Raw genomic sequence first — 15,975 nt, forward strand, 5'->3', positions numbered from 1 at the left:
AGGTGACTTATTCATGACCACTTTCCATTCATGGTCGACCTGTTTCCCTTTTGAAATCAATTTTCTTTGTCGCACTTCTAAACTCTAGATCAGGAAAATGCTCTCAGCATGCTCATCTCATTTTAAAATAAATCTATATACTAAAATTCTTGAAACTTTCTATTTGTCATATTTATTTCCTGTGTAGGGATTTAGTAATGCCTTTTATGACAATGGGCTAACAGTTGTAGTAATACTTAAAAAGCAAAAAATTAACTTACATTTATATAGCACCTTTAATGTAGTAACTGTCCCAAGGCATTTCACAGCAGTGTTATCAAACAACATTCGACACCAAGTCACATAAGGAGATATCAAGACAGCTGGCCAATAGCTTGGTCAAAGAGGTAGATTTTAAGCAGTGTCTTAAAGGAGTAGAGGTGGAGAGGAAATTCTAGGGCCTAAGCAGTTGAAGGCATGGCTGCCAATGGTGGAGCAATTAAAATCAGGGATGCGTATGAAGACCAGAACTGGAGGAGTGCCAAGATCTTAAGATTAGAAGCTTATAAGGCTGGAGGAGGATACAAAGATAGGGAAAGGCAAGGCCATGGTGGGATTTGAAAACAAAGATCATAATTTTAAAATCAAGACCTTGCCAGACGGAGCCAATGTAAGCACAGGGGTGATGGATGAACGGAACTTGGTGCAAGTTAGGATATGGGCAGCAGAGTTTTGGATGAGCACCATTTTTGGAAGATGGTAAGCCAGATGGGAGAGCATTGAAAGAGTCAAGTCTAGAGGTAACAAGGGCATGGATGAGGGTTTCAGCAGCAGATGAGCTGAGGCAGGGGCGGAATTGGGCGATGTTACAAAGATAGAAGTAACAGTCTTCGTGATGGAGCAGATACAGAAATATAGAAAATAGGTGCAGATATAGAAAATAGGTGCAGGAGTAGGCCATTCGGCCCTTCGAGCTTGCACCGCCATTCAATACGATCATGGCTGATCACTCCCTCAGTACCCCTTTCCTGCTTTCTCTCCATACCCCTTGATCCCCTTAGCAGTAAGGGCCATATCTAACTCCCTCTTAAATATATCCAATGAACTGGCATCAACAACTCTCTGCGGCAGGGAATTCCACAGGTTAACAACTCTCTGAGTGAAGAAGTTTTTTCTCATCTCAGTCCTAAATAGCCTACACCTTATCCTAAGACTATGTCCCCTGGTTCTGGATCTCCCCAACATCGGGAACATTCTTCCCGCATCTAACCTGTCCAGTCCCGTCAGAATCCTGTAAGTTTCTATGAGATCCCCTCTTATCCTTCCAAACTCCAGTGAATAAAGGCCCAGTTGATCCAGTCTTTCCTCACATGACAGTCCAGCCATCCCTGGAATCAGTCTGGTGAACCTTCGCTGCACTCCCTCAATAGCAAGAATGTCCTTCCTCAGATTAGGAGACCAAAACTGAACACAATATTCCAGGTGAGGCCTCACCAAGGCCCTGTGCAACTGCAGTAAGACCTCCCTGCTCCTATACTCAAATCTCCTAGCTATGAAGGCCAATATACCATTTGCCTTCTTCACCGCCTGCTGTACCTGCATGCCAACTTTCAATGACTGATGAATCATGACACCCAGGTCTCGTTGCACCTCCCCTTTTCCTAATCTGCCGCCATTCAGATAATATTCTGCCTTCGTGTTTTTGCCCCCAAAATGGATAACCTCACATTTATCCACATTATACTGCATCTGCCATGCATTTGCTCACTCACCTAACTTGTCCAAGTCACCCTGCAGCCTCTTAGCGTCTTCCTCACAGCTCACACCACCACTCAGCTTAGTGTCATCCGCAAACTTGGAGATATTACACTCAATTCCTTCATCTAAATCGTTAATGAGAATTGTAAAGAGCTGGGGTCCCAGCATTGAGCCCTGCGGCACTCCACTAGTCACTACCTGCCATTCTGAAAAGGACCTGTTTATCCCGACTCTTTGCTTCCTGTCTGCCAACCAGTTCTCTATCCATGTCAGTATATTACCCCCAATACCATGTGCTTTGATTTTGCACACCAATCTCTGTGCGGGACCTTGTCAAAAGCCTTTTGAAAGTCCAAATACACCACATCCACTGGTTCTCCCTTGTCCACTCTGCTAGTTACATCCTAAAAAAATTCCAGAAGATTCGTCAAGCATGATTTCCCTTTCATAAATCCATGTTGACTGGGACCGATCCTGTCACTGCTTTCCAAATGTGCTGCTATTTTATCCTTAATAGAAACATAGAAAATAGGTGCAGGAGTAGGCCATTCAGCCCTTCTAGCCTGCACCGCCATTCAATGAGTTCATGGCTGAACATGCAACTTCAGTACCCCATTCCTGCTTTCTCGCCATACCCCTTGATCCCCCAAGTAGTAAGGACTTCATCTAACTCCCTTTTGAATATATTTAGTGAATTGGCCTCAACTACTTTCTGTGGTAGAGAATTCCACAGGTTCACCACTCTCTGGGTGAAGAAGTTTCTCCTCATCTCGGTCCTTACCCCTTATCCTCAGACTGTGACCCCTGGTTCTGGACTTCCCCAACATTGGGAACATTCTTCCTGCATCTAACCTGTCTAAACCCGTCAGAATTTTAAACGTTTCTATGAGGTCCCCTCTCATTCTTCTGAACTCCAGTGAATACAAGCCCAGTTGATCCAGTCTTTCTTGATAGGTCAGTCCCACCATCCCAGGAATCAGTCTGGTGAATCTTCGCTGCACTCCCTCAATAGCAAGAATGTCCTTCCTCAAGTTAGGAGACCAAAACTGTACACAATACTTCAGGTGTGGCCTCACCAAGGCCCTGTACAACTGTAGCAACACCTCCCTGCCCCTGTACTCAAATCCCCTCGCTATGAAGGCCAACATGCCATTTGCTTTCTTAACCGCCTGCTGTACCTGCATGCCAACCTTCAATGACTGATGTACCATGACACCCAGGTCTCGTTGCAGCTCCCCTTTTCCTAATCTGTCACCATTCAGAGAATAGTCTGTCTCTCTGTTTTTACCACCAAAGTGGATAACCTCACATTTATCCACATTATACTTCATCTGCCATGCATTTGCCCACTCACCTAACCTATCCAAGTCACTCTGCAGCCTCATAGCATCCTCCTCGCAGCTCACACTGCCACCCAACTTAGTGTCATCCGCAAATTTGGAGATACTACATTTAATCCCCTCGTCTAAATCATTAATGTACAATGTAAACAGCTGGGGCCCCAGCACAGAACCTTGCAGTACCCCACTAGTCACTGCCTGCCATTCTGAAAAGTACTCCTACTCTTTGCTTCCTGTCTGACAACCAGTTCTCAATCCACGTCAGCACACTACCCCCAATCCCACGTGCTTTAACTTTGCACATTAATCTCTTGTGTGGGACCTTGTCGAAAGCCTTCTGAAAGTCCAAATATACCACATCAACTGGTTCTCCCTTGTCCACTTTACTGGAAACATCCTCAATAAATTCCAGAAGGTTTGTCAAGCATGATTTCCCTTTCACAAATCCATGCTGACTTGGAACTATCATGTCACCTTTTTCCAAATGCACTGCTATGACATCCTTAATAATTGATTCCATCATTTTACCCACTACTGAGGTCAGGCTGACCGGTCTATAATTCCCTGTTTTCTCTCTCCCTCCTTTTTTAAAAAGTGGGGTTACATTGGCTACACGCCACTCGATAGGAACTGATCCAGAGTCGATAGACTGTTGGAAAATGACTGTCAATGCATCCACTATTTCTCGGGCCACCTCCTTAAGTACTCTGGGATGCAGGCTATCAGGCTCCGGGGATTTATCGGCCTTCAATCCCATCAATTTCCCTAACACAATTTCCCGCCTAATAAGGATATCCTTCAGTTCCTCCTTGTCACTAGACACACTGTCCCCATATGTGGGCAGAAGCTCATCTCAGGGTCAAATAGCAGTGCAGACCTCTGAATACTAGATACCGCTGTGCTACATGCTCTCCCTGCCTCCAAGTTGATCCGGTCTCTGACCCAATCTGCACCTTTCTTCGGAGTCCCAGATCAGCCATACTTGTATTTAGGCTTTACCACCTTATCTTGCTTCTGGCCCTGTTAGAAAATATTAATAAACTTACTGGCCCATTTAGTCTCAATTTGCAACTGTCCACCTGCCATTCTACATTTGTTCTGGTCCCAATCTTCCTCTTTCTTCAGTTTTTGGGCCACATTATTTGGCAGCTTTGGTCGCATTTAGTAGGCTGTTTAGACCGAATTCCAAATATTGTTCCATCTGCCGATCTACCTTTATCTCCCACAGTTCCTACACAATTCTGCTCCAAGTTCAGTCGTAGCAGTCATTTTCTTTGGCAGCCCCAATCCCTCGAGGTCCAGCTCCCATTTAAATAATACTTACTAGGCCATTTAAGCTCATCTCTTGGCTCTGATCCTCAACTCCCATGCTTTAGGCCTTGCTAGCCCAGATGAAAAGAGAAGATTTTTTTAATGAAAATACTACCAAAATTTTTTTTGATACCACCATTGGCCCTTCTAAAGGGCATTTCAGATTATTATTTTAAAAACACGCACCTGACATCAAGCACAAGAACGATGTCAGTGTTTTTTGGACTCTTTCGATATCATTGCTAATTTCAATAGATCATAGAATAGAATCAAAGAAATTTACAACACAGAAGGAGGCCATTCGGTCCACTGTGTCTGTGCCGGCCGTAAAAGAGCTTTCCAGCCTAATCCCACATTTCAGCTCTTGTTGCATAGCCCTATAGGTTACGGCACTTCAAGTACATATCCAAGTACTTTTTAAATGCAATGAGGTCTGTAATTCGCTGCCTCCACCACCTTTTCAGGCAGCGAATTACAGACCCCCACCACCCTCTGGGTGTAAAAAAATTCTCCTCAACTCCCCTCTAATCCTTTTACCAATTACTTTAAATCTATGCCCCCTGGTTATTGCCCTCTCTGCTGAGGGAAGTAGGTCCTTCCTAACCACTCTATCTAGGCCCCCCTAATTTTATACACCTCAATTAAGTCTCCCCTCAGCCTCCTCTGTTCCAAAGAAACAACCCCAGCCCATCCAATCTTTTTTCATAGCTAAAAATTCTCCAGCCCTGGCAACATTCTCGTAAATCTCCTCTATACCCTCTCTAGTGCAATCACATCTTTCCTGTAAAATGGTGAACAGAATTGTACACAGTACTCCAGCTGTGGCCTAACTAGTCTTTTACACATTGATATAATAACAGAAAAAGCTGGAAATCTCAGAGGATTAGGCAGGGAGAAGCAGAGTTTACGATTCAGGTCGATGATCCTTCGTCAGAACTGGCAAAAGTTTGAAATGTAATAGATGCTTAAGGAAGTGCAGGGGGCACTGAAAGGGGGAGGAAATAACAAAAGGGAAGGTCTGTGATAGGGTGGAAGGCAGGGAAGATTTGAGATGGGTCAGCTGGATGCAGCTACCACTTATGTACTGAATTTGGAGAATGTGCTGTTATCAGAGTTGCCAGCCCCTTCCACCAGAACTCAAATCACTAGTCATGGGACATTCCTTGGTTTCACCCATTCCATGACTAGTGGCTTGAGTTCTGGTGGGACATTCCTTGGTTTCTCACAATCCGAGGTTGCGGGTCCCAGTAGTGGATGCAGCAAGTAACACCCAGGGCCCCACCGTCTGAGGATGCAGGTCCCACTGGGATACCGCGAGGCGCACCCAGGGCCCCACCGTCCGAGCCTGCGCCTCCCACTGCGATGCCGCGAGGCAGACCCAGGGTGAGGGGAAGGAGAAAATCGACCACGCTCTCCTGAGATGCAGGATGCAACAGATGTGGTTCAGTTCATGGCATTGAGTGCGGAGAACATTGACCTTACCTGATCACTCCTGGACACCATCAGTGGGATGAGTGGTGAGGTAGCGGGACTGTCGGGAGAAGTAACAGCAATGGCAAGGGAAATGGGAACGATGTTCGGGAACATCAGTGAGGGAATGGTGTTCATGAGGGAGGGAATGTCAGAGGTAGTGGAAAGGACGACAGTGGCCATGAGGGAGGGAATGTCAGAGGTAGTGGAAAGGACGACACTGGCAATGACACAGGCCATAAGGGAGGGAATGTTTCAGTCCGCTGAGACACTGTCAGGGTGCATGAGGGAGGGCATGTGTGAGTTAGCTGCTGCAATAAGGGAACACACCCAGACCATGCTCCCATTATCAGAATCAACTACCACTCCCACTGCAATCCCCACACCAGCCTCTGGAGAGACTCAAGCCGGGCCCTCCACATTAACACCTGACCCGCCCCCCTACCCATCAAGAAGTGCACATTAAACAAGATGTTAGCAGGAATAAGCTTGGTACGAAGCCCAAAAACACTGCGCCACCGCCTGTGGGCAGGGGTGGTAGAGAGTCCAGGACCAAGCGCGGCAGGTAGTGTTAGACTAAGGGGAATGAGAGATGGGTGCAGCCTTTCTTTGCTGCTGTTGTTGTTGATGTTACTTTTGTAACTGTTTTCAAATTGAAAGTTTTTTGTAAGTTATGTAAATTTACAACTTTAAGTGATCTTAAAGTTTTTAAGTGATCTTAAAGAGTCATATTAAAGTAAAGTTTGATACAAGAATAATTTTATTACAGTAAAGTTAAGTACATTGTAAACTTTTGAATAAAATATATTTTACATTAAAACTGAATCATGTTCCATTAACACAACACAACATTACGGAACAGCTCCAAAAAATAAACATGTCCACGCGGCATAGTTGTCACTGAGCCCTCAGACATCAGTAAAGCGTTCACGGATGAGCTGCTGGCGCAAGGCTCGACCAATTGTTAAAGGAGGACGATGGCCCGCCCTCCTCCGACATCGAGCTCCAGCCTCAGGCACTTGCACGGTTCCCTCATTCTCGTCATCATCTTCTTCCACCACCTCCTCCTGCTCGTCACCTGCATCTTCCAAATGATCATCATCAGCCACTCTCACCGCAAGTGGGTCTTCTTCCACTACTAGCTGCTGTTGCCTCATGATGGCTAAGTTATGCAGCATGCAGCACACAACAGTGAACTGACCGACAATCTCAGGGGAGTATTGCAAGTAGCCTCCGGAATGGTCCAGGCATCGGAAACGCTGTTTCAAGATGCCAATGGCCTCTCTATGATGCTGCGCGTCATAATGTGTGACATGTTGTATTAATGGTCAGCTTCCGTCTGGCTTTATGAAGTCATTCCTCTGCGTATACAGTGCAGCCATCATCTGGCAAATGCAGACATGTGTTGTATGTTGAGAGATGGCACACACATCTCCAGTTGTAGCTTGAAACGATCCGGAGGCATAGAATAAAAGTGCAGCTGTAACCTTCACTTCAACTGACAAAGCAGTCCATCTGCTGCTTCTCGGTTGTAGGTCATGTCTCAACAACTCACAGATCTCACGGACAACTTCTCTGCGGAAACGCAGCCTTCTGACACATTCTGCATCACTCAGGTGCAGGTACGAACACCCAACTCGAAATTGCCGACGTGGACAAGGCCTCCTGCCCAGCAGCCTATGGGCTCTGATGTTCCTGATGTGATGAATCAATTGTCTCCTACATAGCACAATGATGCGGAACGTTTGCAGAAGGTATGGCATTGTCAGTATTGCCCCTATACTTAAAGTTAAACTTTCAAAGGTCAAAACAGCAGGAAAGCAGGCAACACAGGTTGGAAGTTCACTCTCTCTCCCCTCAAGGTCTATATGGATGGACCACACCCAAAGGTCTTTTGTCCTCTCCTCTCCCTCTCCCCCCCTTGAGTCTTGTGACCTCTCTCCCTCCTCCTCCTCCTCCCCCCCTTTAGTCTTGTGACCTCTCTATCCTCTATCCTCTTTCCTCCCCCCCTTGAGTCTTGTGATCTCTCTTCCCCCCCTCCTTGCCATTGAATTGCAGCCTTTTCCTCTCTGTGGCTCCCGATGCTTGCCAGCTCCCTTCCTCCCCCCCACGCCACCCCAACCCCCCCCACCCCACAGGTCTCTCCTTTGATTTGCTTGCTGCAGCCTCTCCGTTGATTTTCTTGCTGCAGCCTCTCCATTGAATCACGATGCCGGCCAGCTTGATCGCTCCCGCCCCTAGCTCAGGCCGAGTAGCCTCCCGGTGCGTTGTCCCGCCCCTAGCCCAGGCCGAGTGGCCTCCCGCATCGGCCAGCCTGCTGCCTTCCTGGGCCGAGTTAGTTGCACCCTTCTAATATACTGAAATTAGCATGCACTTCCTGTAAGTGTTGCATGTACTTCCAGTAATATTTTCCTCATTACACTTGGTTGATAACTTCCTGATTGTTATAAAACAGCATATTCTGTGACTTATGGGTGATGACAGTAGCTTTTAAAAAGGAAGTAGATAAATAGTTGAGAAAGAAAATGTTCAGTAAATATTTCACGGTACATTTGTTACTTATTTTTATTCAAGGACACGGTTCAATTTATCTTTTTATTCAGAAAATCTGGAGGCAGAGACAGCTTATCTATTATAAATTGCATGACTGCTTACTTATCTTTATACAAGAACTAGATTAAATTCATTTGTGCCGTTCACAGATGTAAAAAAAAAACAAATAAAGTTTTCTTGTTATTCATGAGTATTTCCCTGGGAGAACAACTAGTGAAGTCTTTTTCAATATATTTTAATATTGGTATCCCCTTTTATGAAGTCAGATAATTTCACAACCTCCTTTACTGCTAACAATTATGCATCTGTGTCTAATAACTCTATTTCTCTCTACAACCACACTCCTGATGCATTCCTCTCTACCATTCTGTGGCTTAGGCCATTCCTCCTGAAACCCTGTTTGCTGAGTCAGTCCTCCCTGCCAACCCACTACCTGATGCACTTTTCATCGTCATTCCCACAGTTGGTTCGTTCCAGGAACTTTACTACATCAGGAGTACTTGCCTGGCAAACACAATAAAACTTGGTCAGTTTGTTTCCAGCCCAACGAGGAAGGAAGCAGTGCTGGATCTAGTTCTAGGGAACGAAGTAGGGCAATTAAAGTACATTTCAGTGGGAGAGCATTTGGGGACAGTAATCATAATGTCATCAGGTTTAGAATAGTAATGGATAGGGACAAGGAGCAATCAAGAGTAAAAATACTTAACTGGAGGAGGGCTAATTTCAGTGAGTTGAAAAGAAATCTGGACCAGGTGGATTGGAATCAAAAATAGGTAGGCAAACCAGTTATTGAACAATGGGAAGTCTTCAAAGAGGAGATCTGTTTGAGTACAGAGGAGCCACATTCCAATGAGGGGGTAAAGAGAGGCATCCAAAGCTAGAACTCCTTGGATGACTAAAGAAATAGAGGTTAAATGAGACATAAAAAGAAGGCTTATGACAAATGAAAGGTACATAATACAACAGAAAACCAAGCTGAACGTAGAAAGTACAGAGGAGATCTACAAAAGGGAATAAGGGGGGCAAAGAGAGTAGCAGAATAGATTAGTGACTAATTTAAAAGGGACCCCAAAAGTATTTTATAAAAATATAAATAGTAAAAGGGTGGTCAAAGGAAGGGTGGGCTGATTAGGGACCAAAAAGGAGATATTCTTGTGGAGGCAGTGGGCATGGCTGAGGTACTAAATGAATACTTTGCATCTGTCTTCACTAGAGAAGAGGATGTTCCCAATGTAGCAGTAAAGGAAGAGCCAGTAGCGATATTGGATCTGATAAAAAAAGATAAAGAGGTACTGAAAAGATTGGCAGTCCTCAAAGTAGAAAAGTCACTCGGTCTGGATGGGATGCAACCAAGGTTACTGAGGGAAGTAAGGGAAGAAATTGCTGAGGCTCTGGCCACAATCTTCCAATCCTTCTTGGATATGGGGTGGGAATGCCAATGAACTGGAGGATTGGAAATGTTACACCCCTGTTTAAAAAAGAGGGAAAGGGATAAACGCGACAACTATAGGTCAGTCAGCCTAATATAGGTGGTGGGGAAACTTTGAGACAATAATCCGATACAAACTTAACTGACATTTGGAAAAAGTATGGGCTAATAAATGAAAGTCAGCCGGATTTGTTAAAGGCAAATCATTTTTGACTAGCTTGATTGAGTTCTTTGATGAAGTAACGGAGAGGGTTGATGAGGGTAGTGCAGTTGATGTTGTGTATATGAACTTTCAAAAGGCGTTGGCAAAGTACCACATAATAGACTTATCATCAAAATTAAAACCCATGTGATTAAAGGGACAGTGGTAGCACGGATACAAAATATGCCAACGGACAGAAAGCAGAGAGTAGTTGTAAACGGTTGTTTTTCAGACAGGAGGGAACTTATGGGGTCAAGTTTCGGCTCGAGTTGCTCCTATTTTTTTGGAGCAACTAGTTTAAAATGGAGTATCTTAGAAATTGCACTTCTCGGCATTTAAGAGCATAAGAACATAAGTATTAGGAACAGGAGTAGGCCATCTAGCCCCTCGAGCCTGCTCCGCCATTCAACAAGATCATGGCTGATCTGGCCGTGGACTCAGCTCCACTTACCCGCCCGCTTCCTGTAACTCTTAATGGTTAAAAATCTATCTATCTGTGACTTGAATACATTCAATGAGCTAGCCTCAACTGCTTCCTTGGGCAGAGAATTCCACAGATTCACAACCCTCTGGGAGAAGAAATTCCTTCTCAACTCGGTTTTAAATTGGCTCCCCCGTATTTTGAGGCTGTGCCCCCTAGTTCTAGTCTCCCCGACTAGTGGAAACAACCTCTCTGCCTCCATCTTGTCTATCCCTTTCATTATTTTAAATGTTTCTATAAGATCACCCCTCATCCTTCTCAACTCCAACGAGTACAGACCCAGTCTACTCAATCTATCATCATAAGGTAACCCCCTCATCTGCGGAATCAGCCAAGTGAATCGTCTCTGTACCCCCTCCAAAGCTAGTATATCCTTCCTTAAGTAAGGTGACCAAAACTGCATGCAGTACTCCAGGTGCGGCCTCACCAATGCCCTGTACAGTTGCAGAAGGACCTCCCTGCTTTTGTACTCCATCCCTCTCGCAATGAAGACCAACATTCCATTCGCCTTCCTGATTACCTGCTGCACCTGTAAACTAACTTTTTGGGATTCATGCACAAGGACCCCCAGGTCCCTCTGCACCGCAGCATGTTGTAATTTCTCCCCATTCAAATAATATTCCCTTTTACTGTTTTTTTTCCCCAAGGTGGAGGACCTCACACTTTCCGACATTGTATTCCATCTGCCAAACCTTAGCCCATTTGCTTAACCTATCTAAATCTCTTTGCAGCCTTTCCGCGTCCTCTACACAACCCGCTTTCCCACTAATCTTTGTGTCATCTGCAAATTTTGTTACACTACACTCTGTCCCCTCTTCCAGGTCATCTATGTATATTGTAAACAGTTGTGGTCCCAGCACCGATCCCTGTGGCACACCACTAACCACCGATTTCCAACCCGAAAAGGACCCATTTATCCCGACTCTCTGCTTTCTGTTAGCTAGCCAATTCTCTATCCATGCTAATACATTTCCTCTGACTCCGCGTACCTTTATCTTCTGCAGTAAACTTTTGTGTGGCACCTTATCGAATGTCTTTTGAAAATCTAAATACACCACATCCATCGGTACACCTCTATCCACCATGCTCGTTATATCCTCAAAGAATTCCAGTAAATTAGTTAAACATGATTTCCCCTTCATGAATCCATGTTGCGTCTGCTTGATTGCACTGTTCCTATCTAGATGTCCCGCTATTTCTTCCTTAATGATAGCTTCAAGCATTTTCCCCACTACAGATGTTAAACTAACCGGCCTATAGTTACCTGCCTTTTGTCTGCCCCCTTTTTTTAAACAGAGGCGTTACATTAGCTGCTTTCCAATCCGCTGGTACTTCCCCAGAGTCCCTAGAATTTTGGTAGATTATAACCAATGCATCTGCTATAACTTCCGCCATGTCTTTTAATACCCTAGGATGCATTTCATCAGGACCAGGGGACTTGTCTACCTTGAGTGCCATTAGCCTGTCCAACACTACCCCGCTAGTGATAGAGATTATCTCAAGGTCCTCCCTTCCCACATTCCTGTGACCAGCAATTTTTGGCATGGTTTTTGTGTCTTCCACTGTGAAGACCGAAGCAAAATAATTGTTTAAGGTCTCAGCCATTTCCACATTTCCCATTATTAAATCCCCCTTCTCATCTTCTAAGGGACCAATATTTACTTTACTCAGTCTTTTCCGTTTTATATATCAGTAAAAGCTTTTACTATCTGTTTTTATGTTTTGCGCAAATTTACTTTCATAATCTATCTTTCCTTTCTTTATTGCTTTCTTAGTCATTCTTTGCTGTTGTTTAAAATTTTCCCAATCTGCTCGTTTCCCACTAACCTTGGCCACCTTATACGCATTGGTTTTTAATTTGATACTCTCCTTTATTTGCTTGGTTATCCACGGCTGGTTATCCCTTCTCTTACCGCCCTTCTTTTTCACTGGAATATATTTTTGTTGAGCACTATGAAAGAGCTCCTTAAAAGTCCTCCACTGTTCCTCAATTGTGCCACCATTTAGTCTGTGTTTCCAGTCTACTTTAGCCAACTCTGCCCTCATCCCACTGTAGTCCCCTTTGTTTAAGCATAGTACGCTCGTTTGAGACACTACTTCCTCACCCTCAATCTGTATTACAAATTCAACCATACTGTGATCACTCATTCCTAGAGGATCTTTTACTCAGAGATCGTTTATTATTCCTGTCTCATTACACAGGACCAGATCTAAGATAGCTTGCTCCCTTGTAGGTTCTGTAACATACTGTTCTAAGAAACAATCCCTTATGCATTCTATGAATTCCTCCTCCAGGCTACCCCGTGCAATTTGATTTGACCAATCGATATGTAGGTTAAAATTCCCCATGTTTACTGCCGTTCCTTTTTCACATACCTCCATTATTCCCTTAATTATTGCCCGCCCCACCGTGAAGTTATTATCTGGGGGCCTATAAACTACACCCACCAGTGACTTTTTCCCCTTACTATCTCTAATCTCCACCCACAATGATTCAACATTTTGTTCATTAGAGCCAATATCTTCTCTCACAATTGCCCTGACATCATCCTTTATTAAAAGAGCTACCCCATCTCCTTTCCCTTCTTGTCTATCTTTCCGAATCGTCAGGTACCCCTGTATGTTTAATTCCCAGTCTTGGCCACCCTGAGTTTGCTCCAATTCTAGTGAGTTAGAATAGTTCGTTTTAGAACAGGTTTTTTTTTCCAAAGGGGGGTGTTACCAGCCACTTACGTCTGTTTTGCAAGTTTAGGCAGCGAAAACTTACTCCAAACTAACTTAGAATGGAGTAAGTGTAGATTTTTGTACGCTCAGAAAAATCTTGCCTACACTTATAAATCAGGCGCAGGGAACGAGAGATGGGGGAGAGGGGTGGGGGGAGGGAAGTTTACAAACATTAAACACTTCACTTTTACAAATAATGAGCCATCATTGATAAATGAATGATAAATAAATCAATAAATTAACCAATAAATCAATGGAAAAAAAAAAAAAAAATGTAAAAATAAAAATAAAAAATTAAGTTTCTACTTATCTACTGCAGCACCGGGAGCCCTCCACCAGCGTGCTGGGATGCGCCCTCCCCACCCCCATGTCTCTCTCTCTGTCTCTGTCAGTGTCTCTGACAGCGAGGGGAGGGGGAGAGAGGAGCTGGCGGGGGGGGGGGGGTTAAGAGGAGGGAGGGGGGAAAGAGAAGGGGGGGCGAGCAGGAGGGGGGGGCGAGGAGGAGGGGGGCGAGGAGGAGGGGTAGTGGCGGAGGGGGAGTGGCGGAGGGGGAGTGGCGGGGGGGGGAGCGGAAGAGGAGGGGGGGCAGGGGGGCGAGGAGGGGAGTCGCGGGGCGGAGTGGTGGGGGGCGCGGAGTGGCCGGGGAGTTGGGGGGAGTGGCGGGGGGGTAAAGGAAGAGGGGTAGAGGAGAGGGGGTAGAGGAGGGAGGGGTAGTGGAGGGGGAGTAGAGGAGAGGGGTAGAGGACGGGGGTAGAAGAGGGGGGGTGATAGAGAGGAGGGGCAGAGGAAAGGGCTGAACCGGAGGGAGAAGGTCTGAACGGGGCGGGGGGGGGGGGGGGTGGTGGAGAGAGGAGGGGGGGCAGAGGGCGAAGCGTTGAATGAGGGGGGGAGGGAGGCTGATCAGGCCCCGTCAACGACGTGGAAACTGGGCCACCACGGAGGACTTCGGGCGGGGCCCACCCCCAGCGAGATGCCGGGCGGGCGGGCATGACCCGCCGACGGCGACGAAGCCGGGCCGTCGCAGAGGACTTCGGGCGGAGCCTGCCCCCAGGAGATGCCGGGCGAGCGGGCCCCGCTGCCACCAACGCCCGCACTGAGAAGCCAGGCCACCGCTGAGGACTTCGGGCGGCCCGCCCCTAGATGATGCCGGGCGGGCCCCGACGCCGATGAGGTAAGAGGTGTCAGGCCACTTGGCCCGGGATAGGGGCGACGTCCCTTCGGCCTGGGATAGAGTCGTCACCCGGAGACAGGACGCGCTGGGAGGGCCGGGAGCTACTGCGCACACGCGCAGCTGCCGGCACTGTTTTTGGCGCAGGGCTGTGAGCTCTGCCCCCAGCAGCTCCTGTTGCATCGCACCGAGCTGGAAACAGGCCTACAGATATCGGAGAAGAATAGCGAGGTAAATATTTGGCACAATTTCTGTTCTACAAATTAGGCGTTGTCTCCGATGTGCGCCGTTCTAGCGGGGGTCTGAAACTTGAGCCCATTGTGTGGTGTTCCCAGGGATCGATATTAGTACCACTGCTCTTTTTGATGAATATTAATGATCTGGACTTGAGTATACAGGGCATAATTTCAAAGTTTGCAGGTGACTCAAACTAGGAAATGTAATAAACAGTAAGGAGCACAGTAACAGACTTCAGGAGGACATAGACAAACTGATGAAATTGCCAGACACATGGCAGATGAAATTTAACGCAAAGAAGCATGAAGTGATGTATAAGAATGAGGAGAGGCAAATATGATCTAAATGGTACAATTTTCAAGGGGGTGCAGGAGACCTGGGGGTATATGCACACAAATCTTTGAAGGGGGCAGAACAAGTTGAGAAGGCTGTTAACAAAGCATACAGGATCCTTTATTAATAGTGGCATAAAGTACAAAAGCAAGGAAGTTATACTAAACTTTTATAAAACACTGGTTAGGACTCAGTTGGAGTATTGTGTTCAATTCTGGGGACTACACTTTAGAAAGGATGTCATGCCAAGGCCTTAAAGAGGATGGAAAATAGATTTACTAGAATGGTACCAGGGATGAGGGACTTCAGTTATGTGGAGACTGGAGAAAAACAACAATTTGCATTTATATAGCACCTTTAATGTAGTAAAACGTCCCAAGACGTTTCACAGGAGTGTTATCAAATAAAATTTGACACTGTGTCACATAAGGAGATATTAAGGCAGATGGAGGTAGGTTTCATGGAGCATCTTAAAGAAAGAGAAGTTAAGAGAAAAGGTCCAGAGAGGGAATTCCAGAGCTTAGGCCCTTGGCAGCTGAAGGCACAGCCGCCAATGGCGGAGCGATTAAAATTGGGGATGCTCAAGAGGCCAGAATTGTGGAGCGCAAGAGATCTCAGCAGGTTGGTAGGGCTGGAAATTAGAGAGATAGGGAGGGGCGAGGCGATGGAGGGATTTGAAAACAAGGATGAGAATTTTAAATTCGAGGCATTGCTTCACCATGAGCCAATGTAGGTCAGCGAGCACAGGTGAGATGGATGAGTGGGACTTGCTGTGAGTTCGAACATGAGCAGCAGAGTTTTGGATGACCTCAAGTTAACGGAGGGTAGAACTTAGGATGCCGGCCAGGAGTGCATTGGAATAGTCAAGTCTAGAGGTAACAAAGGTATGGATAAGAGTTTCAGCAGCTGATGAGCTGAAAAGAAGCTAGGGTTGTTCTCCTTAGAGCAGAGAAGGTTAACAGGAGATTTGATAGAGGTTTTTTCAAAATA

The 15,975-nt window shown here is 45.9% G+C and overlaps 1 protein-coding gene across 3 annotated transcripts in view; it reads right to left on the bottom strand.

Moving 5' to 3' along the window:
* The window catches only part of cerkl (CERK like autophagy regulator), a 272,030-nt gene that overhangs the window by 179,500 nt on the left and 76,555 nt on the right, over positions 1-15,975 (bottom strand). The window lies entirely within an intron of this gene.

Source organism: Pristiophorus japonicus, chromosome 3, assembly GCF_044704955.1.
Source record: "Pristiophorus japonicus isolate sPriJap1 chromosome 3, sPriJap1.hap1, whole genome shotgun sequence".
NCBI lineage: Eukaryota > Metazoa > Chordata > Chondrichthyes > Pristiophoridae > Pristiophorus > Pristiophorus japonicus.